The sequence below is a fragment of the Canis aureus genome, chromosome 20 (assembly GCF_053574225.1).
Source record: "Canis aureus isolate CA01 chromosome 20, VMU_Caureus_v.1.0, whole genome shotgun sequence".
In the NCBI taxonomy this organism is placed as follows: domain Eukaryota; kingdom Metazoa; phylum Chordata; class Mammalia; order Carnivora; family Canidae; genus Canis; species Canis aureus.
Genome location: NC_135630.1, coordinates 46,977,871 through 47,005,582, shown reverse-complemented (window position 1 = coordinate 47,005,582; position 27,712 = coordinate 46,977,871). Strand labels below are relative to the sequence as shown.

Sequence of the window (27,712 nt, the reverse complement as noted above, 5' to 3'; positions counted from 1 at the left end):
TTGTTCCCAGTTTCCATTGCTGATTTTTAAGTACAGCAGCCTGAACTTTCCCATGTAGAATCTTATTATTCTCTTTAAAAACAGGGAACCTAATTCCATTGCAGCATTATCCACCATTATCTCTAGCCTACAGAAATCAGCTACCACAGAACTTATTATGGAAACTGGAGCTCTCTTTTCAATGCATTTTTTTTTGAATCTTCCTTCAGTTTTATTGAGACATAATTGGCATACAGCACTATACAATTTTAAGGCATACGGCATAATGACTTACGTATTTTGCAAAATGATTACTGCAGTAAGTTAATATCTAGCATTTCCTATAGATACATTTTATTTTTTATAGATACATTTTAAAATAATTATTTTTCTTTTTTCTATTGCTATTTGTCAGACTTCTCATTTTGTTCTTGTTGTTTTCCTAATTCTGTTCAATTGTCTGCATGTGTGTTCTTAAAGTTCACTAAACTTCAAGAGAATTATTCTGAATTCTCCATCTGATAGTTCATAGATCACCATTTCTTTAGAATCAGTCTTTGGAGCTTTATTAGTTTCCTTTGATGGCATCATATCTACCTTGTTTTTCACTCTCCTTGATTCCTTACATTTGGTATCTGTGCATCTGAGTAAGCCATGCTGTGTTCCAGACTTTATGGGTTCACTTTGGCAGAGATATTTCTTTACTAGTATGTCCAGGTTAGGTTAGGGCTCTGGATATAGTCAGTTGAAAACATCCTTGGGTAGGTGGAGTGTGCTATCAGGATCTATTTTGGGACAACATTACTGCCCAATTCTGAGGTTGATGGGGGTGAAGCTGCTGGCTGACAGCAGCTAAATAGGACAAATGGGCTGGTTCCCTGCCCAAGCAAGGCTGTAGGATGGATTCCACAATTGCTTGGATTCTCTGGACAAGACTCCTATGTGGGTGGGACTGGACTGGGTACTATACTCACCAATAGATGCTACTATGAATTAGCTTCCACTGCCTTGTTGGGGCAGCAGAATAAGCCCCAAAGCCTATATGGCTCATGTTTTGGGGACCAGAATCAAGCAATTTGAGTACTGAATTCCCTGGGTAGACAGGGCTACCAAATTTGCTCTGCAGATGGATTCTTTTCAGTTTAAGCAAGGCTATAGGGTGGGCTAGACTGCTTTCCCCTGTGCTCTATTTACATTCCCTTGTCAGGCAGACAGAAAGCTGTATTCACCTATGGGCAGGACTGTGAATTAGTTTTCCCTGCCTAGGCAGGGCCCCATACATGCCCCAAGGCTGGCAAAGGTCTTGTTTAGGAATCAAATTAGGCAGAACTATGCACTAGGCTCCCTCTCCTAATGGGCCATTATCCTAGTACTGCAGATAGGTAGAGTTGCCAGCCAGATTCTCTGCTCAAGTGCCACTGTAATCAAAATTTCAGAATGGGCTCCATAGATTCTTGGAAGCTCCTGGTTAGATTTCCTGGTCAGGTCAGGCTGGAGGCTGTATTCAGCTTTGTAGAGGGATGTAAATTAGCTTCTCTTCCCAGTTGGGACTGCAGATGAGGCCCTGGGGCTGTCAAGGCTCTTTGGGAATCAAATCAGACAAGACTTCAAGACTTCGTGCTAAGCTCCCTGATCAGACGTGGCCATTGTCTTGGTTCTGCAGATGGAGAGCCACTGGTCAGCCTCTCAAGTGCCACTATAATCTGGGCTGCAGAGTAAGCTGCCAAGGTTCCCCAGAGATCTGGAAAAGTATCCTGACCAGCAAGATTTGGAGGCTATATTCAGCTGTGGTAGGACTGTAGATTAATTTCCCTGCCTCAGAAGGGTAGGGCACACAGCAGTCCCCAAATCTGGCAAGACTTTTATTTGAGGAGCTAATCAGACAGACCTATGCACCAAACTCTTTGGCCAGGCAGGATTGCTGACTTGACTCTCCAGATAGACAAGCTGCTGACTGGGCTCACTGCTTGAGTGATGCTGGCCTAAGCCATTCCTCAGAACTCAGGCCTGGCTTCCTGATCAGTTAGGATGAAAAGCTATCCTCAGCAGTGGGCAGGGCGATGAGTTCGCTCCCTCCCCCTTGGCAGAGAAAGCTATAAGTCTGGCAACACTCTGTGTTTGGGATCTTGACTCAAGCCAAACTGTGGCCCACGTTCCCCCAGGCAAATGGAGCCCCTGGCCTTGCTGTGTGTATGATCATTACTGCCTACCAGACTCTCTGCTCCAGTGTTCTGGGCTAAGTAGCCCACTAGATGTCCCAACTAAGCTTTCTGGCCATATGGGGCTGGGAGCTACATTCATTAGTGAACGGGGGTACAACTTTGCTCTCCTGCCCCAGGGAAAGGACCAGCCAAGTTCCAGGGCCAGCAGAGCTCTTTATTTAAAGTTCTAATCAGACATACTTATATCCCATCAAGTATCCTAGTCAGGTTTGGTCACCATTTTTCTTTTTAAAGATTTTATTTATTTATTCATGAGAGACAAAGAGAGAGGCCAAGACATAGGCAGAGGGAGAAGCAGACTTCTTATAGGGAGCCCGATGTGGGACTCGATCCCAGAACCCCAGGATCACGCCCTGTGCCAAAGTCAAACGCTCAACTGCTAAGCCACTCAGGCATCCCTGATCACCATCTTGAGTCTGCAGATGAACAAAGCTGATGGTTGAGACTACTACTTGGGTATCACAAGGAGGAGCTTAGTATGCCAAGTTCCAAGTGTTGGCTGCTGTAAGCTCCTCTCCCCTTCTCCATTACAGCTCAATCCCTAGTCCCCAAGCCCTGCAGATTCCTCCATGATCTCCATGAGGAGAGACCAGAGGGGGACTCCCAATAAGCAACCCACAATGGTGAGGAGGTTAGATGTCTACCCTGGGCTCCTTTTTACCTCTAGAAGAACTGTAGGCTCAGGAAGCCCTCTTCATTTGCTGCTGTGCCAGCCTGGGGGAGAGGTGATGTGGTTAATGTGTAGACTCTCCACTTAACCTTGTGATGCATTCTTTCCATCTCTGTGGTATGGGGAAGGGAGGTTGCTTCAGACTCAGTCCCATGTTTTCAGGATTTTCACAAGGCATCCAAAAACAGTTGTTCTCGTGAAAAGGAAGTGAAGTCAGGAGTGACCTTGCTACCTCTCGGTAAAATTACTTTCCCAGTTTACCAGTGCATTACTTAATGCCTTGGTAAAGGTGGTATGTTCTGAGACTTTCATGAAAGCAAAGTTAATGAGTGAGCAGGTTCAAAGTAGTTCCATTCAAACTCTTCATCTCCTTGAGCTTTTGTCCTCTTAGAGCATGTTTAATCCAACACTGTCTCCAGGCTTAAATTAGCCAACCTAGGTGCCTATTAGTAGGACTCCTTAGATATTCAATGTAACACATTAAACCATAAATTCCAAGTGACTGTATCTATGGTGACAAACTTGGGTTAATCAAGTCTCCTACTTTCCGTTTTGGATCTAACTATCACTAGAATCTACTCACATGCATGCTCCTCATATTCCTGCCTAAACAAATTCGGTGAATATTTTCATTTTTCTCCCCACCTACTGTTGTGGCTGAGCCCCATTTGCAATGGCTCTCTTTTAGCTTCTCACTAGTCTCTGACCTTCCTACCCTCTTCAGTGTGGCCTCTTCTCTGTATTTAGCTTTAGAGAACCTGTTCTTCCAGTCTTCAAGACATTTTCTGTTTTTACATTGATGTGGGTGCTATCTAGGTGTACATGTGAAACAAAGTCAGTTTAGGATCTTTCTGCTCCCCTATCTTCCCCAAAAGTACAGTTCACAGTTTTTATAGCTCCTTTGGTATATAGGTCCGGATATTTTTTTTAGCCTCTGTGGTAGTCATAGGTCACAGCTTCTCAACACATTGTTTAAATTGGTTATTTACTTCATTCCTTAAATATCCCAGTCTTAGGAAGATCATTTGGTAGTCAACTTGGTGGTTAGTAGCTTCAAACAGGCATTTAAAACTTTTGAGAGAATATAGTGCACCCAAGAGATGCTTAAGATTACTCTAAGCAGGATAATCTCCAATATATTTGGACTGTACTTTGTAATGCTGGTCTCCAAGACTTAAAGAAATCAAAATCAAATAAGTCAAAGAAAGAGCTCATGAAAGAAGTTACATTTTAAAAAGCCAATTGGCTTATTCCTAAGTAATTGAGTTTTAACTTCCCCAGAAGGGTTAATCCAGGCACAGCAGGTAGTTGGACACAGCTCAAACACCTCCTTGCTCAGCTCAACTATAACCAAGAGCTATTCTATTATTAAGGACAGCCTAGGACAGAGAGACTAAGGATTTTTGTTAGGCTGCTATTGCTTTTAGAAGATTTTAGGCAGTAATTTTAAGAATTAAAGAGAAGTTTTTGATCATAACCTCATTTACATTTATCCCTAACTAAGGAAATGGGGATCTGCCATATGAGGTTTCCTTTTTAACTCAGCAATGTGAATTTAGGGAAGTGACCAATGAGAGGTCTTATTTTTTTTCTTGTGAAAAGTTAGATGCCCAGTTAGATTTTTTTTTTTTTTCTAACCTGAAATAAAAGAGGTTGTCTTCCCTTAGCAGTGGCCTGGGAGATACTAATGAGGTTGCCATCCTTTTAGGCCAATTCCAGAGTAAAGGAACAGAAAAGAAAGAGAAAGGATTTTATGTTTAGTTGAAATATGAAGTCCTGATCTGGTGTCTTGAGTGGAAGCAGCCCATACCTTAATGTTAGTTAATTCTCCTTCTTGTCAGTTTGATTTAGAGGCCTCTAGCATCTTTTAGCTTTGTAGCAGTGTCAGTGGTCAGGAGCACACGGTAAGGTTGCTTTTCATGGTACAAGGGCTGTCTTTTTTGATGTTTTAGAGTACCAAGTTACCAGGCTGTAGATTGAGATGGATGGGCTTTTTTGAATTAGACTTTAGGAAGGCTTTTTTTTAATCAGTTGATGACAGACCTGAGGATAAAACATTAGAGACTTAACAGTACCAGGTTATACCAGTATAAGACAATAATGGATCAATAAAAGGTTCTATACTGACAGAGTTTCAAGAATTTTGTAGGGTTTTTATTAAGGCTTCTTTGATTTGTCCAGTGAAATGGGTGCTTTGATCACTGGAAATAATGGAAAATTCACCTCAGGTGGGAAACTTTAAAAAAAAAAAATTGTGTTTTGTTTTGTTTTACCGCAAGCTTTGTAGTAAAGAAAGACTGTAGCCCATCCATAATACATACATATAGTAAAGACATATTGATAACTCATACAGTTTATAAGGGCAGTTTAATAAGGGTAAGTTTCAGGTTTAAAAATTTTATAGAAGTCTCTACACTAATGTTTGTTCATAAATATAAGTCATTTTAAGTGTACTATTGTGAGTGAAGGAATGTAAAAACTGAAAAGTGGGGTTTGTCAGAGAGCCAGGAAGGCTATCGTGGGCTTCTTCTAGCCCTGATTGTGTATTAAATTCACAACCATTATTTGTATATATTAATTTGTTTTCAGAACCAAACTATTGACATGTCACAAGAATATTAGAATGGCAAAAATCTGATGAGGTGTCATTTTTGCAGAAACCGACTGGACTTTAGCTACATATACCACAATCTTACAAACATAATCTAAAGAACACTTAGTATTACTTATCTGACAATATTTGCTATGTATTTTGCATATTAAATAAGCCTGAGTATTCCAGGTTAAAAAGACACACGCACATATATTACATATATATATATATATGTTCTGACTACTCATAAAATTCTTTTCTAAAGATCTTTAATTCACATCTTTTTTTTTTTTCTTTAAAGATTCTACTTATTTATTCATGACAGACAGAGAGAGAGAGAGAGAGGCAGAGACACAGGCAGAGGGAGAGGCAGGCTCCCTGCAGGAACCCAGTGCAGGACTTGATCCCAGGACTTGGGGATCATGCCCTGAGCCAAAGGCAGACACTCAACCACTGAGCCACCCAGGCATCCCTGTGCTAAGTTTTTTTTCTCTATACCCACCCAGTCTCATTTTAGGACAAAACTACTTACTTTTCCCTCTACAAAAATGTATTTCCATTTTTCATATCTTTTTTTTTCTTTTACCAAAAACACATCTCTTTTCTTGCATATACATTTATTTACTTCAGTATTTCCAGTAGTTTTAATTATATTTATTATTATTCTTTATGCTTAGAAACCTTAATTTCTAGTAAAAATTAAGTAGTAGGTAGCTGTGAATGGCCTGCCATATCAGCATTTTTTTGATTTGCGAATTTATGAATAAATCTAAAACTTATTAGGAATGTGCTTTTTTGTAGTACAGCCAGTAAAACATGTTTACTAACAGACCAAACTATCTTTAGTTTCTTTGTGATCAGACACAAGCATATAAACCTATGTTTAATAATCAATATTTTAGTATTTTAACTTATTTGGAAAAGACTTTATTTTTTTTTAATTTTTATTTATTTATGATAGTCACACACATAGAGAGAGAGAGAGAGGCAGAGACACAAGCAGATTCCATGCACTGGGAGCCCGATGTGGGATTCGATCCCGGGTCTCCAGGATCGTGCCCTGGGCCAAAGGCAGGCGCCAAACCACTGCACCACCCAGGGATCCCACGGAAAAGACTTTAGATTTCCAATGAATTCAACCTCATTTATCACTTAACCTAGCAAAACTGCAAAATTTTAGGTTACCAAATATTTTGGAATTATTTAAAAGTTTATCTACAAACCTTTTAATTTATTCAATTACTTATTCTTAACAATTACCATGAAAACTTCATGAAACAAACAAAATCAACCATCATTTTAAGTCACTTTTGCTGACAAATTCCAACAGATACAACATGAATTTAAGAAACTTAAGTAGAATAAAAGTTGGTTATTTGTATTATATTTGAGATTGGTAACTCCAAATGACAAGTCTATTTTAATTCAACTAATGGAGGATAATTGGAAGAGAGGCAGACAGGGGCAAGACCCTCCCTCAGCCCCCTGCCCCCACCCCAGCCACATCCTAAGAGGAAACTACGCTTAAGAAGAAAAAGACACCTTTCTATTACTCAACACCACCTTGAAAGGAGCCCTCCACCCTTTTCCACATGAACAACTACATAATAGGTAGATGAGCACATGGACAAAAACCTGTTTGGGTGACAGGAGCATGGAGGGTTAATCAGATTAAAATGCCCTGCCAACATTCTCATAACACCCCCTAGACCTAGAGACTCTGGGGGCAAGCATCTCAGGTCCCTCCCTCTTTGAGAGTTTTATACTATTGCTCAATAAACTTTCCTTTGCTGCCCACACTCTTTGATCCACCGTTTAATTCTTCAAAGTGGCATGACCAAGAACCATGGGCATTGAAGGAAAAGAAATCCTGAAACAATACCATCAATCTCAAACTAGCTTTTATTATCAAATACATATATTTTTTAGATTATGTGAACTTTAAAAGCACTTCCATTAGTTTTCATCTTTCTGAGTTTTAGAATGCCCAATCTTTATAAGTACTTACCTTCAAACCAACTAAATGTTATTTTACAAATTAATTTTAGTATACCATCTGGAGGTCTGAACACATTTACAACACAAATATGAATACATGTCAACATACAGATAGATGCAGACCTTATAGCTTCTGTTTTAAAACTACTGCCATCAAAAATAAAATAAAATAAAATAAAAATAAAATAAAACTACTGCCATCAAATAGGTACAAAATTTACTACTTAGGAAAGCTGGATCTGAGTCTGTTTTTCCAGTAGATAAAATAAGTTAGTTATTGGTCTAACTGGTTAGAGCTTTCTTTTAATATTTGTGGAGAATACACTTAAGATTTTTGTCGTTGATAAGTTTTAAATGGCTTTTTTTTTTTTTTTTTTTTAACTTGGTAAGAACTACCCACTGACATTTGCATTTTAGAAAGGTGGGTTAGGTAAAGAATTCCTGCAGAAGACCAAGGGAACATTGTATAATTACATTGTAAAGGCACAAGGGGAAAATGCAAGCACTTTCTAGAAGAAGGACTTTTGTTCTCCTTAAGGATAGAATTTTTACAATAAATTTATTGGTTATTCAAAAGATAGCCAAATAAGGAATTGACAGCCTGCATGTCACAGGCAGGCAGAAAGACAAATCACGTTCTTAGGATGTAAAACAGAACTAGCAAGAAGGAGAAAGTTATTCCCAGGAGAAAAAAGATTAATAACCAATGGATCTGGATTTGGAAAGGAAAGAATGACACAAATTTTTATTTCCCCTCTCAACTGTGCTCAGAAAGTAATCTACTAAAGAAACAAAAACAAGAAAACTTTCTAGGATTCTCTCTGGGTTTAAATCTTTTACTATGGCCCTAGTCTTTGACCAAGGAGTGAAACACCTGAGGAGGATCCCTTATAACTTTAGGTGATTTTGTTTTCAAAGGTGATTGTCTCTTCACAGTGGGAAGGCAGGTGAGACAGAAAATTAGCTGAATCCTGGGTAAAAAGGGGGGGTAGAAGAGGAAGAGTCACCTCAGTCTTACAGTCTTTTGTCTTAGGTACTCGTGTGTGTGTGTGTGTGTGTGTGTGTGTGTGTGTGTGTGTGTGTATTAACCTTTGTAATGAATCTTTTTTTTTTTTTAAGATTTTATTTGTTTATTTATGAGAGACACAGGGAGAAGGGGGCAGAGACATAGGCAGAGGAATAAGTAGGCTCCCTGCAAGGAGCCCAATGTGGGACTCAATCCCGGACCCCGGATCACGTCCTGAGCGTAAGGCAGACACTCAACTACTGAGCCACCCAGGCGTCCCTGTAATGAATCTTTTAATGAGACTACTTTGGAATTTTGAAAACTTTTGGAGGTTTCTGTATACCAGTTAAAATAGATATCCCATTTTGTTTAATTTGGGAACACTTACTTTTAAGTGCACTTCTTAAATGAACAATCTTGTCTAATTGGAACATTCCCCATAATGGCCACTGTAATTTTAAGATTTTTTTTTTTAAATTTCATCTTGCTAGATATCTGGACCTTCTGGAACTATAATTCTTAGATACGGTAAGCAAGTGTGTAGCATGCTTGACTCTTTAGAATTTGAATATCTCAATAGCTAAGACTTTGGGTTTCTTGGAGCCAAACTAGTACTGTAAAGGGATGTTGCTGGGTTAGGAGAGTGTGCATGTAATATAGTGTAGCTTATTGCACAGGAGTTTACTTGAAGTTGGCAGATGATCAATGTAACCTGTTCCATGACCAACTTTTCCTATAATGGGAGTCTTTTTGAGGTGGCAAGCACTGTAATATTCTTTAAATGCTCTACCTGTGCCCATCAGTTTTTGCTGCTTTTTGGGCTCCTAGAGGCTCACTAGAAATAACCTTTATTTACATAAAACAAGACAAATATTCGTGTCAATATATTAGAAGTACTGCATCCTGACTATAAAAAGGCCCTGTGAGCACCACCACCAGTTCCTGTGAAACCTTACTGACGTTTTCCACCTAGGAATTATCTAGGGGCTTGCATCTAAGCAAAAATATGACATCTCTACTGGGCTCAGTATAATTGGTATAATCGTCTTCTAGCTTGAGCTGACTTAGTAAAGGAAAGGAAAGCTAATTAGATCAGGAATTCAAACAGGAAATAGAGCAGAGCTCAGAGTGAGATGAATTTACTTTCAGCCCTCTGAAATGGCAAGAAAGAGTGAACTCAAAGGGTTCGCAGATACCATACCCGTGTTTTTTGTTGTTTCTGGATGCTTCTGGAAGTTCACTTTGGATCCCACTGATGTGGGAAACAAAGGCAAAAGGAAATATACCTAAAATTAAATGTCCCTATAGCCTGTAGCCCATTGACAAATACTTGAAGGAGTCAGAGTATAACCTGCCTCCAGGAAGCTCCTAACTTTCTTAATGTTAATGCCTTGCTCAAGGGAAAAACAACCTTAGTTTGACAATAGCAAGGCCTCCTGTGAGTCTTCTTTAGAACATGCAAATCATATTGGAATTTCCCTTATCTTTAATTACCCCCAACCTCAAAGTGTATACTCAGTTGCTCCTCACAGTCTTGGGACAGCAGGGAGCAGCAGGCAGCAGCAGGCAGCAGCAGCTCTTCCCATGGATCCTATCCCTGTGCTTCAATAAAACCACCTTTTTTGTACCAAAGACGTCTCAAGAATTCTTTCTTGGCCTTCAGCAATGGACCCCACCCAGCCTCACCTGTATTCAAAAAACTACATCACCTCTACTCCCACTAAATCTCTCAAAAAACAAACCAAGTTTGGAGATCTAATTGGCTTTATTAAATGATTCATGAATCAGGCATCACCTCACCTAGCAAGTAGAGATGTGCTCTAAAGAGTTGTACAAAAGGTTTTTATACAAAGGAAAGTTTTTATAGGAAGGAGGGTGGGGCAAGGAAGTTATGAGCAGAAGAAAAGAAAGGATTGTTTCAGGCTAGATCACTTTCCTTTAGAGGAAAGGACAGGAGGTCTTCTCAGGCAGATTACTTCATCTTCCTTTGGGGGGGGGGGGTGTGGAGAGCACACATGTGACCCATTACTTCATTGGTGCTGATCAAAATTAAAGCATGAGGACAGGACCTGTAAGCAGAAAGAGCAGCCCTGAGGTCATGAGGAGTGGCCCATTATATACTTGGAAGTTGTTAGGGTTTAGGGACAGCATAAGTCTCTAAGGAATTTGAAAGCAAGGCTCCCAGGACCTTGAGGGAGTAGCTATTGTTGGGAAAAGGTCATTAATTACCGTCTAATAAAACCTTAGTCATGAGACCCTTCAGATATATATCGGTGGGTCATTTGCTTGTGGGATGATTGCCAACACGTGTCTTGGGGGGACTTAGAGATTAAGGGAAATTTTTAAGGAATTTTTATATATTAAAGTAGACTTACAGGGTCTTGGGGGTTGGGCTAAGATTGTCTTTTGCTCTTAGCAAAGTATTAACATGGAAGCAGTTGAGTCCCTAGAAGAATGTCCCTCTGCCTGTTTCAAGGACTTGTCAATGGGCTGTAGTAGTAAGGAAAATTAATCAGCTTTCTTCTGCCTGTGCTTCCCACATTGGTGAGTGCTAAGTCCCAGTTTGGGAACTTGGTGAAAATGACAATATTTTGGGCCTGCGGTTTTAATTATAATTTCTAGAATCATATGCCTTTTTAAAATTTTCCATTGAAGGATTAGTATTTCCAAGCGTGTTTTGGTTTCTCTGTAATAAGAAACCAAAAGTAGATAAACTTATGTTTAGTAATTACTGTTATAGTCATTTGTCCTGTTTAAAAAATGATCCAGACAATTACTGAAATTCCATTATCTAATTTAACTTAGCAAAACTCTAAGGTTTTAAGTTACCAAAAGGATTTAGGAGACTATTTAAAACCTAAGTTATTTGTTCTTTATAACCGTGTTTAGATTAGTCATCAAAATTTTGCAAGACATTAAACCGCTAACCATCATCTTCACGTTATTTTTGCTAACAAATCACAAAAGATAAAACATTTAATTTAACTAGTAAATTGAGGTAGAATACAAGTTTATCCACATTATATTCAATGTTAATAACTCTAAAAACATGCCTGTTTCAATCAAATCAACAAATTTAAACTAGTTCTTATATTAAATATTTATCCAGATCATATGAACTTAAAAATATTTGGGTTGGTTTCTCTCTTCCTGAGAGTTTCAGACTGCCCAATTTTTACAAGCACTCGCTTTTTTTTTTTAATTTATTATTTATTTATTCATGATAGACAGACAGAGAGGCAGAGATACAGGAGGAGGGAGAAGCAGGCTCCATGCCGGGAGCCCAACGTGGGACTCGATCCCAGGACCCCAGGATTGCGCCCTGGGCCAAAGGCAGGTGCTAAACCGCTGAGCCACCCAGGGATCCCAGCACTTGCCTTTAAACCAACTAAATAAAGCTCTTCACCTATTAATTTTAACAATGCCATCCAGGAGTATAAAAATCTCACATTTGCAATATTTATGTGTGTGTATATATACACACACACAATAAAGATACACAGACTAATGTAAAGACATTATAGTTACTAATATTTGTGGAGAATATTTTTTAAGATTTTTATTTGTTGCCGGAATTAATCTTAAGGAGGCTGTGCTAGAGTTTGGACACGAGTGACCTTTTAACAGTTTATGTTTTCAAAAAAGCTCTTTCCCTTTTCTTTTTATTCCCCCTTCAGTCTCCAGTGATTGTTGGCTGTGTTTATATTTTAAAGATATGATAGGATGAATGACTTTAAGGGACAGAGAAAGAAATTTAAGTTCCTGGGAGAAGGACTTTGTTTTCCTAAGGCCAATAATTTACAAGTCTTTTGAGATAAACAGGGTAAGTTTGGAGTTGGTAAAGGAATAGATGAACTGAATGAATTGCCTCTAGAGCTATGTTTCTAGTTTTGTAAAGATTTGTAAGATAAGGACAGTTGCTTTCAATTTCTCTAAGAATTGGGTTGTAACTTAAATGACATCATAGGTTGATCCACTTATCTAACTACCATACCTTCAATTTGCTTCTTTCCTTCTGGGTACATAGTTCTAATTTTAACTTAAAGGAGGTCTTAAAAAAAAAAAAAAAAAGATTCCCATCAGGCTTTGAATACCAGCTTCCAATCTGGCTGACTTTTGACTGGAGAGCAACTTTAAAAATTCTTTTTAGGGGCAGCCTGAGTGGCTCAGCAGTTTAGCGCTGCCTTCAGCCCAGGCCGTGATCCTGGGGACCTGGGATCGAGTCCCATGTCGGGCTCTCTGCATGGAGCCTGTTTCTCCCTCTGCCTGTGTCTCTGCCTCTCTTTCTCTGTCTCTCATGAATAAATAAATAAAATCTTATTTAAAAAATTCTTTTTAGTTTTCAGCCAGGGCAAACAGTAAATATTTCTGGCAGTATTTAAAGACCCATCTCTTTGGTTTAAGATGGGTTCCCAAATAAGTCCTAGAGGATACTGTCTTCCTGAGATTGAGTTACTCCCAAAGATAACCAAAAGAACTCACTGTTTCAGGATTTCTTTTCCTTTGGTGCCCACGGTTCTTTGTCTTGCCACTTGGAGAATGAAGTGGTAGACCAGAAAAAGAATGTAAACAGCAAAGGAAAGTTTATTGAGCAATAGTACAAAGTTCCCAAACAGGGAGGGGACCTGAGAGGCTTGCCCCCAGAGTTCCTAAGTCTAGGGTTTTTTATGAGGATGTTGGCAGGGTGTTTTAGTCTGATTAACCCTCCATGCACCTGTCACCCAATCAGGTTTTTGTCCATGTGCGCATCTACCTATCATGTTGTTCATGTGGAAAAGGGTGGAGAACTCCCTTCAAGGTGGTGTAAAACTCCTTTTAAAGGTGGTTTCCTCTTAGGGTGGGACCCCTTGTCCCTGCCTGCCTTTCTTCTATTTTTCATTACTACAACCTCTATGACCCAGGCAGGAAGACAAAATGAGACAAACAGGAAGGCAATAGGTATTTCTTTTCAGCCTGCAGGATCTCCCTTGCCTTCAGCACAAAATTGTCCATGTGCCAAGGTGGCATATTTCGGGGTAAACTTGGTCTGAACTCCTTCAGGCCTGCTTTAGAAACTTTAAAGAAAATTTGCAATCTAGAAGCAAAAATGAATTTTATGTGCTGCTTTGCTAAGGCTCTAGAGGAGAAGGTAGATAGGAATGGATAGAAATAGCATGGGGAGACAACAGGAGGAAAGTGTTGAGATGCTTAGGGGAAGGAATTGATGCAAGAGAGCTTGGTTTTTAGTCTCATAGAGTTGAAGAATGAATCTTGTGGACAAAGGAGAGTGAATAAAGCGATAGAAGTTTATTAAGTGAGGATACAGAGAAAGCTCTCAAAAGTGAGGAGGGTCCCAACAGGGTTGCCACTGAGGACTTTCTTGGCTGGCCTTTTGTTGAAAACCTGACTAGGGAGTTGATGGACTTGAGATTTCTTGTGCCATCTTGAGTGAATGACATAAGATTATTGAATCTCTTTGATTATTTGACAGCCATTAAAGGAAGATACTCTCTAGAATTTTGGAGCCAGGTGGCCAGATTTATTTCCTTATCTCTGTTTTTGTTGCATTTCAGTGTCCTTGGGATTTATGGAAGTCTGCCTTTGGGGCCTCTCAGTGTCCTTGGGTTTTATGGGAGCTCAGAATTTGTGGGAACCTTATTCTGGGCCTTTCCCTTATCTTTCCGTGCCTAGCCCTATGTATCCCTAACTCAGAATGGTGGGTGGGGCAAAAGGAGGAGGAGGAGGTGCTTGTGAGGGTTCGGCCCACATACCAATTTTGAAAGCCTCTCAAAAGATTTCAATTAGCTTTTGAATATTTTGAGTTAAGTCCTTGAAGGGAAACAACGTTTTGATATTTCTTTTGGAGGCCTCCAGATGCCAATTAAAATAAACTCTGGATTCATTTGCTTTGATTTCTATAATTTTTCTCTTTCCAATTGTGCCTGTACTAAATAATTTGAGGATTTCAAAAGTATCCCATCTTAGACAATGAAGTTTTAAATTATCCTGGGTAATGAGTCTAATAGGGCAAAAATTTATAACATAAAGGACCATATTCTTTATTTTTTTATTTTTAAAAGATTTTTATTTATTTATTCATGAGAGACACAGAGAGAGAGGCAGAGACACAGGCAGAGGGATAAGCAGGCTCCCTGCAGGGAATCCGATATGGGACTCCATCCCAGGACCCCTGTATCACAACCTGGGCCAAAGGCAGATGCTCAACCACTGTGCCACCCAGGTGTCCCAGGACCATATTTTTTAAACATAAATCCAGCAGGGTTTCCCAAAGAAGGTTGATCATTTAGGGCTGTTGTAGAGGAAATCTTTCCCTGTGATTAGAAAGGATTTAAGTTGAATGAAAATGTGGCCACTTGAAAATAAATTGAACACCCATCAATAAATATCTTGTAATCCAAATCCTCCCCTACTCTGAAAGAGTGAGGACAGAACTAGTTACTTTGCTCAAATAAAGTCTGGCCTATACCTTGAGTAAAAAAGGTAGGAAGTTCAGACTGAAGAGAACTCACAGCCAGAACTCTGAGCCTCACCCGTTGGAGAGGCATAGAGAACAACGGTCTCCTAAGGACAATCCACATGTCCATACAAGCAACCAAGATCCAGTATTCATTCTTTTGAATCCCGCCAACTATGCCAAAAAATGTCAACCAAGAAAGAATTCATTAAAAATTTAAGCAAACAGGTATTTATTTAAGCAATTAGAATTAAAATTTGGGAGACAGATTCAAGAAGAAAGCTGAACTCTGTACTGAAGATGACATAGAAAGGGAAGAGGTATAAAGGTGAAAAGACATGAGGACAGTTCTCATTTATGTTCCTCTAGACAAAACAGGGATTGAAACTAGGTTAACTGGACTTCCTGGGTTAATATGCAAATAAGGCATTGAATTTGTAGAATGGCATTAACTCCTTTAGAAGTGAAGAATGCAAACAATCCAGGTGTCAGAGTGAGGAAGAAATTTAGTTCAGGCTGAAGGCTTGTAGCTGGCAAAAAAGTTCTTAGTTCATCCCTGATGGCCTCCTGACCCTATTTTAAAGGAGACTTTCTCGGCTAGGCTTCCTTGCTCCATGTTGAAGTCTTCTTTTACAGTGACCATCAGTACAACACAAGCTTTGATGGGAGCCACATTGTTGTTACATTTAAACATCCACATTTATTTTGAAAAGCATGATTTCTTCTTGTTTTTTTAATATATTATACTTTACAGCATCTAGCAATATACTATCCTGCTTTATTGGTCTTGAATTTTATATGAGTGAATATCTTCCTTAAAATACTCACAATAAAATATTCTTTGCTTCCCAACCCTTAGGGAACGGTGTGCTTTAATTAACATATACATTACGCAAATATCTGCTCATCTTAGTTTTCTGCCTGAAAGGGATTGAAATTTGTTCCACCAAAGAAGCAAAATCAACACACTTGGAGCCTGGGTACAGGTGTATTAGCATTTCAGAAGCTCAAGTGTCATAACTGGTTTAACTAAACAAAGCCATAATGTACATTTCAGAAAACGGCCGGGAAGGAAAATCAATTCTGTATTTCAATTGAATTCAAATAAATCCACCACCATGTATCTGCACTCTGCATATCCCTGGTAGGATTTCTATGAATTATTTGCAATCAAAGTCTTACTTAAGCTTGTTTGAAAAGAGGCACAAATTTGCCATTCTTCTTAAACTGAAAGGTTTGTTCTCAACAGATTTATGGATATTTTGTATCTTTATTTTTTTATTTATTTATTTTTTTTATTGGTGTTCAATTTACTAACATACAGAATAACACCCAGTGCCCGTCACCCATTCACTCCCACCCCCCGCCCTCCTCCCCTTCTACCACCCCTAGTTCGTTTCCCAGAGTTAGCAGTCTTACGTTCTGTCTCCCTTTCTGATATTTCCCACACATTTCTTCTACCTTCCCTTATTTTCCCTTTCCAAATACCCACCATTTGCTTCAACGTGGATGGAACTGGAGGGTATTATGCTGAGTGAAGTAAGTCAGTCGGAGAAGGACAAACATTATATGTTCTCATTCATTTGGGGAATATTTTGTATCTTTAGAAGTGACGAATGTTGACCTGTTTTTCAATTTATAATTAGATTTAATTATTAAATTTTTAGACTTTAATTATAAATGTACTCAAGTTTGGAAGAAGGATTAAGTGAATTGGTAGTGGTTTATAATGTAAGCGAAGAAAATGCACCAAATATTAAGTCATGTGTACATTTAGTGTTTCTATAAATTAATATGATTTCCTTTTAAGAGAGATCTAGGAAGCTAATGGATTGGTGGATTACTATTTAGTATTTAAAAGTTATTTCTATTTTTTTTTTTTCTAAATCTTAGGATAAGACAAATTGCTAGTGGGGTGTCATAATATTTGTAAGATACACTGCAGATGAAAAGCTGACAAATTTAAGATCTTATACTTAAAGTCAATCTATTTAAAGAATAAATCAGGACAATATAGTTTTCAGGTAAAAAGTAAATTTATAGGACTTTTTTTTCTTCAAGCTTCTGTTTATTTGGTGTTCTAGCTTCAGTGTAAACATTCTTTTTTTTTTTTGCCCGGGGGAGGTGGGGAAGATGAGGAGCGGGAAGAGAGAGAATCTTATGCAGGCTCCATGCCCACCACAGAGTCCTACATGGGGCTTGATCTCACAACCCTAAGATTATGACCTGAGCCAAAATTATGACCTGAGCCAAAATCAAGAGTCAGAGGCTCAACCTACTTAGCAACCCAAGTGCCCCTAATTGAGTCCTTTCAACTATTTAGTATTCAATATTCATATATGTAATTTCATGAAAAATCTCTTTATATTTTCCTTCCTTTTCTTACTTCACAATCAACTAGCACCAAACCTTGGTCTAATGGCACTTTTTTTTTTTTAATTTATTTTTATTGGTGTTCAATTTACTAACATACAGAATAACCCCCAGTGCCCGTCACCCATTCACTCCCACCCCCCGCCCTCCTCCCCTTCCACCACCCCTAGTTCGTTTCCCAGAGTTAGCAGTCTTTATGTTTTGTCTCCCTCTTGGATATTTCCCACACATTTCTCCTCCCTTCCCTTACATTCCCTTTCACTATTATTTATATTCCCCAAATGAATGAGACCATATAATGTTTGTCCTTCTCCGACTGACTTACTTCACTCAGCATAATACCCTCCAGTTCCATCCACGTTGAAGCAAATGGTGGGTATTTGTCATTTCTAATTGCTGAGTAATATTCCATTGTATACATAAACCACATCTTCTTTATCCATTCATCTTTCGTTGGACACCGAGGCTCCTTCCACAGTTTGGCTATCGTGGCCATTGCTGCTATAAACATCGGGGTGCAGGTGTCCCGGCGTTTCATTGCATTTGTATCTTTGGGGTAAATCCCCAACAGTGCAATTGCTGGGTCGTAGGGCAGGTATATTTTTAACTGTTTGAGGAACCTCCACACAGTTTTCCAGAGTGGCTGCACCAGTTCACATTCCCACCAACAGTGTAAGAGGGTTCCCTTTTCTCCGCGTCCTCTCCAACATTTGTGGTTTCCTGCCTTGTTAATTTTCCCCATTCTCACTGGTATGAGGTGGTATCTCATTGTGGTTTTGATTTGTATTTCTGATGGCACTTTTATTCTTCCCTTTAACACCTGTGAGTTCAGAGTTGGTATTATATTTATGGAGAAATCTTTGTCTTCCATTAAATGGTATTCTTCTGGGAAAGAAAATGGTTGTCATATGCATCATACACAGGATATGTCTTACTACTGAGCATTGACTATATATAAGTTATCAAAGGTTATGCTATGCATGTAGCCTCTTAGAAATTTATCAGTTTTTTTTTTGTTTTTTTGCTTGTTTGTTTGTTAGTGTAGAGTTGAGTGGGAAATACATGAGAATAAAATTTGGGCCGATAGTACTTCTTTTACCTACACTGTTTAAATCTTTAGAGACTACCAAGTAGCTCAACAAACATAAAGACTTAAAGCCTATTTCACCAATTATCCTTGCTTTAAGAGTCCTGTGATTACCTGGGGGGTATGTTGAGGGCCATCCCTAATTACCTAGTTTTCATTTTTAAAGGCATCACTATTTTTCTACTTTTAACAATTTCAACAGCCTCTAGAGTAGAAATAATAAGTGTCTAGGAAATAAAGTATAGGCTAAAGGCATTGTTAAGCAATTTGCATTTAAGGTTCATTTACTGAAACTCTCATGCTGGATTATGCTTTCAGGTCTCATATTCAGGTCCTTGATCCATTTTGAATTTATTTTTGTGTATGGTACAAGAAGGTGGTCTAGTTTCATTCTTTTGCATGTTGCTGTCCAGTTTTCCCAGCACCATTTGTTGAAGAGACTGTCTTTTATCCATTGGATATTCTTTGCTACTTTGTTGAATATTACTTGACTATACAGTTTTGAGTACATTTCTGGGTTTTCTTTCTTTTTAAAAAAATATTTTATTTATTCATTCATGACAGAGAGAGAGACAGAGGCAGAGGGAGAAGCATGCTCCCTGTGGGGAGCCCAATGTGGGACTCGATCCCAGGACCCCGGGATCACACCCTGAGCCAAAGGCAGATGCTCAACCACTGAACCTCCCAGGCATCCCCATTTCTGGGTTTTCTATTCTGTTCCATTGATCTATGTGGCTGTTTTTGCACCAGTACCACACTGTTTTGATTACTACAGCTTTGAATCATAACTTAAAATCTGGGATTGTGATACCTCTATCTTTCTTTTTCTTCTTTCAAGGTTGCTTTGGCTATGTGGAGTCTTTTGCAGTTCCATACAAATTTTAGGGTTATTCTAGTTCTGTGAAAAATGCTGTTGTCTTTTGATAGGCATTGCACTCAGTGTAAAATATTCTTTATTTAAAATATAAAATAGTATAATTTATCTTCCAAAATACTAAAATTAGAGGCAATTACTCCAAACTATCAAACTATAAAGACCATCAGGGCTGGAGCGTTACACAACTATAGATGGAATAAATAGAAAACATTGAGAATAGCAACCCTCTTTTGCAACCATGTGTGAATGGAGCTCTTTAGGGTTGGGCAACACCCTACAGCCTCCATGAAGGCTGTAAATATTTCTTATCTTTTTCATCAAGTAGTCAAACAAGAGGACTTGAAACCCTTTACATATTTTCTCTTGCTCTTTCTATCTCTACTAATGACAACTCTTTAAACTGCCAAATATTTTCTCCATTTCCCTCCAAGTGATTATCCTCATTGGCTTGTCCTATTGTTATATCCAAGGGAAGATATAGTATGGAGCTATTAAGAGGGACTATCCCTTATTCTGTTAAAGATAAAAGAACAGGAATGATACTTTTTAGAATTCTTCAGTGACCATGCATGGAGCATGGCTGCATGTTCACGCTTAAAATCACAGATAAATCTGTATGAAAATATTAGTTTGCAATGTGATTAACAGCAGTTCCAAACATTGACTAGGCTATGAGATTACCTGTTAGTTAAAAGATTAATCCCCTGAGTACTCACAGACTTATTCTAGTGGATTTGTTACAACTTACTGATGGAATTATCTTTCATATGCCTAACCTCAATGCAATATGAGAATAATAATGTATTTCTTGCCTAATGTAATTATGTACAATATATTAACTATTGAATAGCTTCAGATCTCCTCTTGTTGGACTTAAAATTTGAATTCCCTGAGAAAATGCATATACATATATGCATATATGTATACACATATATATCTAGTCTCAACTTTTTAGTCATGAACAAAACTTTCATGTATTGCTTTTTATTATAATGGCCTTGGATCCTTGCAATTTATGATGTAATAATCAGTAAAGAATGGTTTTTCTCCATTTCTTTTACCTCTGTTCTTTCAATTTTTCTGAAGCTTCTTGCCTTTTCATATTTGCTCTTCTAATTATATGTTTTCTGGATACTACTTTGCTGTATATAAGTATGGTTATGTTAAAAAGGTGTTAATGAGGTGATGCCTGGGTGGCTAATGGGTTGAGTGTCTGCCTTCAGCTCAGGGATCTGGGATTGAATCCTGCACTGGAGTCCCTGCAGGGAGCCTGCTTCTCCCTCTGCCCATGTCTCTGCCTCTCTGTGTCTCCCATAAATCAATGAATCAATCAATCAATCAATCTTTTTTTTTTTAGAAAAAGGTGTTAATAAGAGGTGTTTGGGTAAAGGGTCTGGTAATAGAGAACTTGAAGGGTAAGTACATAGTATTCCATTTTAGGAAACTATAAAAACATCTGTACAGAACATATTTACTAGGCATGAGTGGTTCCACACATATGAATCTTTTGACTGCTTCCCTTGTGCCTTTAAATATATTGTAAATCAATAATGTTTGATACAGAGACATTTGGAGAATTAAGAAATAAATTGAAGCTGCATTTTTAAGAACCAAAACAACAACAGCAACAAATGAGGCTCAAGTGGTTATTCATCCCTGAAATGAAAAACAAGTCCATGGAAAATAGACTAAAGGATATCTAAAGCCGAGATATACACAGGGCTCTTCAAAAACAAAATTCTGATTGGTTGTGTATCGACAGTTTCTTTGGAATTACATCCACCAGATTTTAAATTTACAAAGAAAACACAGCAAAATGTAGCATCTGTCAGATATGGTGTGAACTTCTAGCCTGAGGTAGTTCATATTTCAACACTACATTGTACTACATTTCTTTCAATGAGGTCATATCTTTATGAAACTGGGTTTTTACTGATGTGATAAAAATGAATCATGAATGAAAATCAATATGGAATAGGAAAAGAGAGTGGCAGCATCCAATCTAATTCCAAGGCTTAAGTTACAGAAGCACAAATCCACTTTATATGTGACTATAGTTATTTAAAAATGAAGAAGAAATTCTTTTAATTTGTGTGTATTTTTTTTCCCAGAAGGTTGCTAAGTTGTTAAGACATAAATTATTAGGTTGTTTGGATCTCACTACTTCATAAACAGAATAATCAGGTATTGCTTTTGGCCTTGGGAGCACCATGGAATAATTACTGAGACACTCAGGGCTCTATAAATCAAGGAAGTCTAGGAAACTCTGAATTACACAATTGTAGTCTTTGACACAGTTAAACAGTTTGAATCTGTTGATTTTTCTTTAAGAATAAACAAAAAAGGCCAAGTGACACTCTAGGGTCTTTCACTGTTTTTGCTGTCAGGCTTTTTTGGGTTTTTGGAGTGTGTATGTGTGTATGATCTCGGGACTATTGTTAAATATTCCCCAGTTTCCCTGTCTCTGACTACCAATGGATTGAGGTAGATTTTTCTTAATTATGTATCTGAGTAGCATGTTCTGCTTTCCACAACTCCCATTTGTTGTGTGAGATTGATGAGATTGCTCCATGGTAGACATGGGATATAAGCTCATTGGTAAGGAGTCTAGTGATTTGGTTCTGAGAAGAAGGGTCTTAAGGAGTTGTAAGGGAAGAACGATTTCACACGGCTTTATAAAGGAACTGATACATCTCAATCTGGTCTGATTTGAGATTATTCTCATCTTGGTGCACATTCCAAGGAATGTAAAAATTATATCTCTGGAATAGCAATGTGTAGGCAATTAGCAATCCCCTTTCCTCTACTTCAAGAAGAGTCTTGATTCTTGAGTGTATGGCTCAAATTCCAGTTTCTTCCTAAGCCCTTCCTTGATCTCTCATATGAAATTTGTCAAGCTTCCCTTGTGCCTCCATTTATATTAGTGTTCTGTACTGTTTATGTGTGTTTCCTTTAGTTTTTAAATTTATTAAAATAGGAATATATCCAAGAAGCCTTTGTCAAATTCTCCTAATGAGCCTCATAATCTTAGCAGTTGCCAAATAATTTTTTTTTATTTTTCTTCTCTTTTGGAAAACAAATTCATTAACTAAGTCCATTGCAGGATTTCTTAACTTTATGGCATTCATATAAAATACTCATTTTATATCAAATCAGGATAAATGGATGAGGTTATGACTAAGCTGAGAGGGTTCTGGTCATCCCCAAGGTAGAGGGAGAGTGATCCCTCAGAGCACCTGTAATCAATGGGTAGCATGAATGTGCACCCATATTGATTGGTAAGCTGGGTTTTATTGTACTTTGGGTACAATAACATCTTGGCATACATTTCTCAGAAGATAACTTATAAGTGTTATAACAACTATAATTCATAAACTTTATGAAAATCACACAGATCAAAGCTGTGTCAAAATCATTGAGGTTGCTATTTAATGTTGTTATTGAAGAACTATGCAGAGCTTGCCAGTAAACCCTTCTTTCCTGTTCACATAAGAATTTTTTTAGGTAGAGTCGTCATTAAACACTGGTCTTACAAGATTCTACTATCATAATCATTTCTCATTCACGGAGTATTTGCTGTACTAAAATGTATAGTACAGGCTAGGTAAGTAATAGATGAAGTGTCCTGGTTGATTTGGGCAAGAAGTATAGGAAGTCATGGGACTATGGGAGGCTGCACCATGTTACTCCACTGTTTAAAACCCTCCTGTGACTGACTGCTCATGGATCAGAATAATATCCAAATTTCTCACAATGGCTTCCATAGTTGTATGCTATATACTGCTTATTTCTCTGACCTCATTTTATCAGTCTATAAATATTTTTTGAGTGCCTACCATATTCTACATATTTGGGATACATATAGAAACAAAATTAAGATCCTTGCCCTCATGTTGTTAACATCTTTATGTAAGGAAAAAAATGCAATAAGCTATAAAATAAATATGTATAGTAAATAGAATTTTAGAGATGATAGGGTTATGGCAAAAAGAGAAACCTGGGGAATAAAGAGGATTGTAGAGTACCAGCAGGAACGGGGTTAGTAATTCTTTTTTTTAACAAAGGGCCAGATAATATTTTAAGTTTTGCAGGCCATAGGGTCTCTGTTACAACTGCTCAAACCTACCCTTGTAGCACGTAAGCAACAATAGACAGACAATATGTTAGTGAACAGGCATGGCTGTGCTCCAATAAACCTTCCAAAAACAAGCAGTTGGCCTCATTTGGCTGTTGAGCTATAATTTGAAGAATTTTGGATTACATTATTGAATCATCGCTGGAGAACATTCCATTGAGAATGTAGGATTTGTGCTAAGTTACTTTCTGTCCCCATGTCCTATATAGATTGAATCATACCAATGCTGACATGTTTTATTTGCATGTTTGTTTTTAAGCTTTGTTTCTGTCTTAGCCTCTGAATACAGAAGTGCAATGAGGCTGGTCTCTTTTTACTCAGCATCTAGAATAGTGTCTGGCACATAGTAGATATTCACTGAGTACCTGTTAAGTGGTGAGTGGAGAGGAAATGTTATTTCTAAAGGGTGCAATCAATACTCAGTTCCAGAAAATTATTAACATGAAAGATTGAGGCATTTGCTACCAGATCTTCTAAGTTTTGAAGAGAAGCTAGAAATCCAACACTTTGCATAAAATCTCTCCATTTTATCAGCCATTAGAAACGACAAATACCCACCATTTGCTTCAACGTGGATGGAACTGGAGAGTATTATACTGAGTGAAGTAAGTCAATCGGAGAAGGACAAACATTGTATGTTCTCATTCATTTGGGGAATATAAATAATAGTGAAAGGGAATATAAGGGAAGGGAGAAGAAATGTGTGGGAAATATCAGAAAGGGAGACAGAACATAAAGACTCCTAACTCTGGGAAACGAACTAGGGGTGGTGGAAGGGGAGGAGGGCGGGAGGTGGGGGTGAATGGGTGACGGGCACTGGGGGTTATTCTGTATGTTGGTAAATTGAACAATAAAAAATAAATTTATTAAAAAAAATAAAATAATAAAATAAAATAAAATAAAAAATAAAAAAGATGTCAGAAAAATACTCTCAATTTTAAATGACTGCAACTAATTAAAAGTATAAAAATCTCTGCATATCTTCAGATTGACTTGGATGTGGATAGTTAGGTGAAAACATCAGATGAGCTGAGCTCAGGGTCTTCCTACTGTACCATCTTACTAAGTTCCCTCACCACCTTTTATTTCTTATCTTTTTTTAGTATAGCCATTCTAACAATTATGAGGTGGTATCTCATCATTCTTTTTATTTGCATTCCCCGATGATTAGTGATGATGGGTACCTTTTCATGTATCTATCACCCATCTCTATGTGTTCTTTGAAAAAAATGTCTATTACAGATTCTCTGCTCATTTGAATCAGACTTTTTCACTATTATTGTATAAATTATTTATATATTTTGGATATTAACCCCTTATCAGATATGTGATTTTCAAATATTTTTTTCCCATTTTCTAATTTATCTTTTCATTTTGTTGGTAGTTTCTTATTTTTATAAATTTATTTTTTATTGGTGTTCAATTTGCCAACATATAGAATAACACCCAGTGCTCATCCCGTCAAGTGCCCACCTCAGTGCCTGTCACCCAGTCACCCCCACCCCCCGCCCACCTCCCCTTCCACCACCCCTAGTTCGTTTCTCAGAATTAGGAGTCTCTCATGTTCTGTCTCCCTTCTGATATTTCCCACTGATTTTTTCTCCTTTCCCCTTTATTCCCTTTCAGTATTTTTTATATTCCCCAAATGAATGAGACCATATAATGTTTGTCCTTATCCGATTGACTTACTTCACTCAGCATAATACCCTCCAGTTCCATCCACATTGAAACAAATGGTGGGTATTTGTTGTTTCTAATGGCTGAGTAATATTCCATTATATACATATATTGTTGGTAGTTTCTTTTGCTGGACGGAAACTTTTTGGCTCGATGTAGTCCTTCCTGTTTATTTTTTTCTTTGTTGCCTTTGCTTATTGGTGTCAGATCTAAAACATCATCACCAAGAACAATGTCAAGGAGCTTAACACCTATGTTTTCTTCTAGAAGTTTGATAGTCTCAGAGTTTACATTCAAGTCTTTAATTCATTTTGTGTTGATTTCTGTGTACACTGTAAGACAGTGGTCCAGTTTCATTATTTTGCATGTGGCTGACCAGTTTTCCCTGTGCCATTTACTGAAGAAACTATCTTTTCGTACATTCTCGACTCATTTGTTATAAATTAATTGACCGTATATGTATGGGTTTATTTCTGGGCTCTCTATTCTGTGCCATTGATCTATGTGTCTTTTCCTATGCCAATACCATATAGTTTTGATTACTACACTGTGTAATACAATTTGAAATCAGGCATCATAATGACTCCAGAATTTTTATTTTTCCTCCTTCAGTATTCCTTTAGCTGTTAGGGGTCTTTTGTAGTTCCTTTATACCCACTTTGCTGAGAGTTTTTATCATAAATGGTTGTTGAATTTTGTCCAATTATTTTTCTTTTTTTGGAGGGGGTTATTTATTTATTCATGAGAGACACAGAGAGAGAGAGAGAGAGGCAGAGACACAGGCAGAGGGAGAAGCAGGCTCCATGCAGGGAGTCTGATGCGGGACTTAATCCAGGGACTCCAGGATCAGGCCCTGGGTGGAAGGCAGGTGCTAAACAACTGAGCCACCCAGGGATCCCCTGTCCAATTATTTTTCTGTGTCTATTGAGATGATCAAATGACTTTATCCTTTGTTTTGTTAATGTAGTGTATGATGATGGTTGATTGGCATATACTGAACCATACTTGCACTGCTTTTCATTTTTTTATTTTTATTTTTATTTTTTTAATAAATTAATTTTTTATTGATGTTCAATTTACCAACATACAGAATAACACCCAGTGCTCATCCCGTCAAGTGTCCCCCTCAGTGCCCATCACCCATTCACTCCCACCCCCCCGCCCTTCTCCCCTTCCACCACCCCTAGTTCGTTTCCCAGAGTTAGGAGTCTTTATGTTCTGTCTCCCTTTCTGATATTTCCCACACGTTTCTTCTCCCTTCCCTTATATTCCCTTTCACTATTATTTATATTCCCCAAATGAATGAGAACATATAATGTTTGTCCTTCTCCGATTGACTTACTTCACTCAGCATAATACCCTCCAGTTCCATCCACGTTGAAGCAAATGGTGGGTATTTGTCATTTCTAATAGCTGAGTAATATTCCACTGTATACATAAACCACATCTTCTTTATCCATTCATCTTTCGATGGACACCGAGGCTCCTTCCACAGTTTGGCTATTGTGGACATTGCTGCTAGAAACATCAGGGTGCAGGTGTCCTGGCGTTTCATTGCATCTGAATCTTTGGGGCAAATCCCCAACATTGCACTGCTTTTCAATTTGATATTTGCCTGCACTGTGCAAAAGCTTTTTAGCTTCGTGTAGTCTCGATTCTTTATTTTTTTGTTTTTGTTTTCCCTTGCCTGGGGAGAAACCTATCTAGGAATATATTGATAAGGCCAATATCCATGAGTTTATTTCCTGTTTTCCTTTAGGAGATTTAAGACTTGGGGTCTTACATTTAAGTCTTTATTTATTTCAAATTTGTTTGTGTATGGTTTAAGAAAGTTGTCCAGGGACGCCTGGGTGGCTCAGCCTGCCTTCGGCTCAGGTCATGATCCTGGGACCCAGGATCAAGTCCTGCATTGGGCTCCCTGTGAGGTGCTTCTTCTCCCTCTGCCTATGTCTCTGCCAATCTCTCTCTCTCTCTCTTCTGTGTCTCTCATGAATAAATAAATCTTTAAAATACAAAATAAATTTGTCCAGTTTCATTCTTTTGCACCTAGTTGTCCAGTTATCCCAACACCATTTATGGAAGAGACTGTTTTTCCCCATTGCATATCCTTACCATCTTTGTTGAAGATTAATTGACCAGGAAACTGGGTTCTCTATTTTGTTCCATTGATCTATGTCTATTTTTGTGTCAGACCATACTGTTTTAATTACTGTAGCTTTGCAATATAGTTTGAAATCTAGAGTTGTGATACCTCTAGCTTTGTTCTTCTTTATCAAGATTGCTTTGTTTATTTGGGGTCTTTTATGGTTTCATAAAATTTTAGGATTTTTAGTTTTACTTATGTGAAAAAATTTGGTATTTTTATAAGAATTTCATTAAGTTTGTAGGTTGCTTTTGGTACTATGGACATTTTAACAGTGTTGATTCTTTCAAGCTATGATCATGTAATATCTTACTATTTATTTCTGTCTTCTTTGATTTCTTTCATCATTGTCTTATAGTTTTTAAAGTATAAGTCTTTTACCTTCTGAATTAAATTTATTACTATTCTATTTTTTATGTAGTTGTAAATGGAGTTGTTATCTTAATTTCTCTTTCTGTTTTTTTGTTATTTATGTATAGAAACAACAGATTTTGGCAA

The 27,712-nt window shown here is 37.9% G+C and overlaps 1 protein-coding gene and 1 long non-coding RNA gene across 28 annotated transcripts in view; one reads left to right on the top strand and one right to left on the bottom strand.

Annotated features, from left to right (window-relative positions):
• LOC144291775 (uncharacterized) overlaps nt 1-13,031 on the bottom strand; it is an 83,110-nt gene extending 70,079 nt beyond the window's left edge. Inside the window, exon 1 of the long non-coding RNA XR_013359268.1 lies at nt 12,951-13,031. This is a non-coding gene — a long non-coding RNA (uncharacterized LOC144291775). The remainder of the gene's footprint in view (nt 1-12,950) is intronic.
• LOC144291774 (uncharacterized) overlaps nt 1-27,712 on the top strand; it is a 322,394-nt gene that overhangs the window by 219,893 nt on the left and 74,789 nt on the right. The window lies entirely within an intron of this gene.